Source organism: Miniopterus schreibersii (assembly GCF_964146895.1).
Source record: "Miniopterus schreibersii genome assembly, chromosome: 4".
NCBI lineage: Eukaryota > Metazoa > Chordata > Mammalia > Chiroptera > Miniopteridae > Miniopterus > Miniopterus schreibersii.
The window spans coordinates 57185959-57191958 of NC_138105.1; positions in this window are offsets into that span (position 1 = coordinate 57185959).

Here is a 6000-nt window from a genome sequence, read left to right on the forward strand (position 1 = left end):
AACTGTCAGTCACTAAACTATGATTAAATATATTCGATTGAGCACTGTTTTATTAGCTATATTACAAGAAAGATGACATATTGAAAATCGTTAGCACTGGCTTCCTATCAGTAGTGAAAATCATATGTTAACATGAAATCTACCTCTCCATTCCATTAGTTATTTAGCACATAGAATAGATTGAAGTTGGTGACCAGATGACCAGTAAAATAGATTGATTTTGACAGAAAACTGCCTGGATAAAAAATGAGTTCGACAAGAAGGAGAATTGCTACCTCAGCTGAAGCCTGGTTGGAGAAACTGAGACTGGTTAGCCAGCTAAGAAGAACAAAGTGTGGAGTCCTGTGAGGATTTCCCTGTGACACTGAACAGTTTGATCAGTACACAAAGGTGGGGCAAGTAGGAGCCGGTTGTGCTAAATTCCACAATAGTCACCCTACCCAGTCCATAAGCCCTGGTGCATCAACCTGTCAGTGGACAGAATAGCTCCTTTTGGTATTATGTTTGTTCAGAGAAGCTCTTTAGTGACCTTTCTAATCAGAGAAGTGACCATTATTAATTGGCTTGCTAAGAAGGTGTTTGTATTTGTGACCAAATGTCTCAGATCATTTATAAGCAACACGATCAAGCTCCAGGTCAAGCTCTATTACTAGAACAGGTTGTTTTTCTTTATATAAACATGGTATGTCTTTCCCATGTTACAGTAACTATGTGAACCTCAAACTTTCAAGGGCACTTCTTAGACTTTCTAAGTAAGTGTCACATTTTCCCTTCTTCCTCACAGGGAAGACAGAAGGCCTCATATCTGAACTCATTCCACACGGATTCACACTGACCCTTTTCCTCTCTCCAGTCACAATGCACGTAAAGCCCGTTATCTAAGGTTTATCTTCACATTTGTGGTTGTGCAGAACACTCTTCCGTCCTCAAAGATTTTTCTCCACCCTTCCTTCTTTTTTTTTTTTTTGTATGTTCAGCTTCCACCTCTTTACAGGCTACATATCATCCTTACTTTTTAAAGTTATCCAAACCTCTTAAATCTTTAAAATGTATCAAGCATAGAAAAAAATTATTTTTCCCCACTATTCTCATTAACTGTTTAAGATAACTTCTTGAAAAGAGTTACCTAGAGTCTCGACTTCCTCATTTCCTGCGCCTTTCTCAGCCCATGCCATCTGCCTTCTCTCCCTCACCCACACCCAGCGGAAGCCATTCTTCCCAAAGTTGCCAAAGTTTAAATTTTTTTAAATTTTAAAATAAGTTTAATATCTATTTCTCAGCCCTCACCTTTTGCTGAGTTTTTTACAACACTCTGAGTCAGTTCCTACTGAGTGTCAGAGATTTCTCATCTTCTAGGACCCACTCCTTGACTTGCTGCATTGAACTTGCGTGACCAGAGCCATTCTGTCACGTATGTTTTTGTTCCTTTTAGTGTTCTCGCCCACGCTCTCCTCTTTTCCCTCTTGCCTTTCTCATTTTTTATAGAGACGTCCTTACACTTCTTTGACTATAGTTACTATCTCCTTACTCTTCATTTCATATCTCAACCTCTAACTAGGATGCCACCTCAGGGATAGAAAGTAGAACATGTGACTGCCTTAAGAACATATCCACTAGGATATCCCAGAGGCATCCCCAATGCATATTTACAAGCAAATGGACAAATCCTATTCAAATCCGCTCTTCCTATGGCAATAGCTAAAATGTATTGAGCATGCACCCACCAGACATTGTGTTAAATGCTATGAACACATTAATATCTTTAATCCTTTCGATTAATCTTGGCGATAGGTACACTGGTTATCTTCATTTTCCAAATGAAGGGACTGATGTATAGAGAACACCTGATCAAAGTCACACATCTGGTAGGCAGGGAGGTCTTGGTCACCCCCAGGCAGTCTGGTTCCAGAATTCATTCTGACAACTACACGATTTTGCTTTGCTCAAGTCAGAAAGCTAGTCACATACCTGATGCTTCACTCTCTTTAAGTAAATCACCAGTCATATAGAACTATTTACAGGAATCCCGAAATGCCATGTTTTTCCTTTCTTTCTTGTTTCTTGTTTCATTTTTTTAAAAGCCTTAACATGATTTTATTTTTGCCTCTATAAATATCTCCCAAATCCAATGGTTCCCTTCAATTGTCATTACTAAGAATCTACTACTTGCTTTTCATATCTCTTACTAGTTTACTATAGCAGCCTCTTGAATCTGGTTTTCATATTTTATTATTTCTCATGTCAATCTATGTTTTTTACCCTGTGGTTAGAGCAAGTTTGAAAAAGAAAAAGGCCTGATTATACTACACACTTCTATAAGAGTTCAAAGACATTTTGAACAAAATATGAATGCTTTATGGTTTACAATATTAGTTATGATCTGCCCTCTACAGCAGAAAAGCATAATTCAAAATACTATTTAGAAAATAGATTTTATAAATTAAGTTTTTCATTTTTAAAGCCCTCTTTATTAGCATCAATGTTAGAGAATTAAATATAACATAATTTAAGTAAATTCATTTTTTTTTAAAGTATAAATTTAAAATACATTAAAAATTTTTTTGTTTTGTTTGTTTTTTAAATATATCTTTATTGATTTCAGAGAAAGGAAAGGAGAGGGAGAGAGGTAGAAACATCAATGATGAGAGAGTCATTGATCGAGCCCACAACCCGGGCATGTGCCCTGACTGGGAACCGAACCCCGATCGCCTGGATCCCAGGTCGACGCTCAACTGCTGAGCCACTCCCGGCCGGACACATTTTTAAATGTTTAGAGACAATATTTAAATGTGTAACAATTTCATAGTTCCTGTACTTCCTTGGTGTTTAAAAGTAGAATTCTCTTGGAACAGTATATCTGACTGAGTTCTTTAATTAGTCATCTACCTTTAAAAAAAAAAAATTCTGAAGGGTTTAGCTGACAAGGAGAGTGTTTTAAATATTTTCCATTTTATGAAATTATTCCATTTGAGAATTTATATGACTATTTCAACAATAATAAAAGTGATAATTATAATTTTGTAGTTAGAACAATGCTTAAATAAAAGCAATTATTAAATGACTGATAATTTGGAATGGTGACAGTAATTAAATTGATGCTAAAATTCTAAGTCACAGGAAACATAGCTGATTGATGATATGGTAAAAATTAGGACACTTATTTTTAATAGTTTTCAATAAGAGTTACCTATGAAATAATAAAATCCTCATTTCAACTTTAAGCGTTGTGTGTGTGTGTGTGCATATGAATGTTTTTTTATCTGAATAATCATGGAAGTAAAATGGATGCTCTGAGAGAAGAAATGTTATCTGGTTTAATATCCTCTTTACAATACAGGTAGGGTTGATTAACAGATATAAATCATGTTTCTTGTCCCACAGTTCATCCACAATTATATATGTTATGGACACAATTTTATCAAAAATTCAAAAAGGAATTATATTGCTGAATGGTTCTGTTTTATGAGTCTAGTTAGTCATGAAATGCAATTTTCAAATGACAAATTATACTGTAAACTTCTGAATGCTTTTTAATACGAATTGTTCTAAATTCACTTTGATGATATTATATTTGATATTTAGAATTTATTGTTCAGTACACATGTATAGATTTTAATATTTCTGATTATGACATTATTGTAAGTGTACATAGAGATCAGTTGTAGGACTCTGTCAATATTTCTTTGCCAAAGAGATAGCTACAAGCCTAAAAAGACAGAGATCTTAAAGCTATGAACTAAGGATTGTGTGCTTGACTATGACAATCACCAAAAAAGTTGGCAGTTTATATGGATCGAGTTGTTGACTATCATACTAACCTTCTTGGTATTCTGATTTACAACTCTACATAGCCTGGAAGTATGCTTCCTTTATTACAGCAGATATTAATGTCTCCAATTACAGGGTGCTATTTTGAGATATAAGTAAGAAAATGTCTTAGTCTGTTTAAACTGCTATCATGAAATACCATAGACTGGGTGGTTTATAAACAACAGAAATTTATCTCACAGTTCTGGAGACTGGGAAGTCCCAGGTCAAGTTACCAGCAGATTTAGCGCCTGGTGAGAGCAAACTCCCTGCTTCACAGACAACTATCTTTTTTGCTGGGTTCTCATGCACTGGAAGGGTGAGGCAGCACCCTGGGGCCTCTTTCGTGAGGGCGCTAATCCCACTCAGGAGGAACTCACCTTCATGACTAACCACCTCCCAAAGGCCCCACTTACAAATATCATCAGATTGGGGATTAAGTTTCAACATATGGATTTTGGGGGAAACACATTCAAGTCACTGAAAAGTGGATAGTTTTATCCCTCCACTCACACACACACGTGTATTAGTTTACTCAGGCTGCCATAAAAAACTGCCATTTACTGAGTGGTTTAAATAATGGAAATTAATTTCTCACAGTTTTAGAGGCTGGGAAGCAGATGATCAGGACTCAGGTATAGTTGACTTCTGGTAAGAACTCTTCCTGGCTTGTAGATGACTACCTATCTGTCATCACATGACAGGAAGAAAGGAAAGCCTCTCTGGTCTCTTATTTATTTATCTATTTATTCATTTATTCATTCATTTATTTATTTATTTATTTAATATATATATATATATATATATTTTTTTTTTTTACTTTATCTTTATTGTTGAAAATACTACAGATATCCCCTTCTTTCCCCATTGACCCCTTCTACCCCGCACCTACTCCCTGCCCCAGGCCTTCACCACACTAAGGCACTATTCCCATTATGAGGGCTTCACCCTAATGATCTCATTTCAATCCAATTTTTTTCCCATGGTTCCATCTCCAGATATTATCACATTGGGGCAGATATTATCATATTATCAACATATGATTATCTCCAGATATTATCATATTATCAACATATGAATTTTAGGGGGACACATTTCAGTCCACAGCAACATATATGGATATATGTGTATGTAGATAGATGATGATGATAGATGATAGATATAGATAATATAACATACATATGTATATATATTATACAATTTTTAAATTTGGCCCACCTTAATGCTTTGCCCAAGAATCATTAATTTAGTTTTGAAATTTACTCTTCTAGTAGATGGAGGTGAAACTGCATCTTTTCAAATTAATTTCTTCAAAATTTAAGGACAGATGTTTTCAGAAAACTGATTTGTTGTTGCCATTACCCCTGGGGCTTAAGTCCTTGGTATATGCTTTGGGGCATGAACCTGGGTCTCCGCTCCTTGCTTATTTCACAACTGAAGAGAAGATATGGAGATAAACTACATATGTGGGGGGTTTGTGTAGTACTTTACTTAAAACTTATCTGAATTATGGTGTTTCATTTAAAATGGCCTTTAGATTGCTTTAAAAATAGAAGCATTTTTCATGATTACTAGGGAGACAGTAAGAACTAGAAAAAGAGAATCTGGCCCACATCGGTTTCCCTTGAATTAAAGGTGTTTCAGGTTGGAGAAGAAATTAAGGAAACAGTTTTTCTGTGCTGGGAACAGATTAAGCCCATGTTCAAGCTGTAGACCTTTCTTAACTGTCTCCAGAAATATGTTATAAAAATGTAGTCATATAGACGAGGTGACTTCATATGATTTATCTCCCTTATACCTAGGCTTTTAATTGTTTTCCTTTCTGAAGTATTTTACAGTTCAGCTCTACTACATTTCAGAAATGAAAACTAGCTGAAAGTTTATTCAGAGCAATGAACACACTGTCTCATAGGTAAGTTGAAATGTGAGTAACGAGCTGCCATCATACACATTCATGACCTCAGCAGACAGCCTGCATCCCCTTTAATAGCGAGTATGTTGGCTGCTTGACTGCTGTTTCCCTAGCAGCTTTCCCAGCGGCCTTTCTCTCAGTGAAGTAAGTTCTTTTTCTTCATAGCGTGGATCACATGTATATCAGTAGACTTGTTAAAGCTCAAAGTGAGGTGACAACTGCCAGCCTTGCTAAGTGCAGATTTCATTTTCATTACCAGTAGGTGAACTGCTCCACGGGTC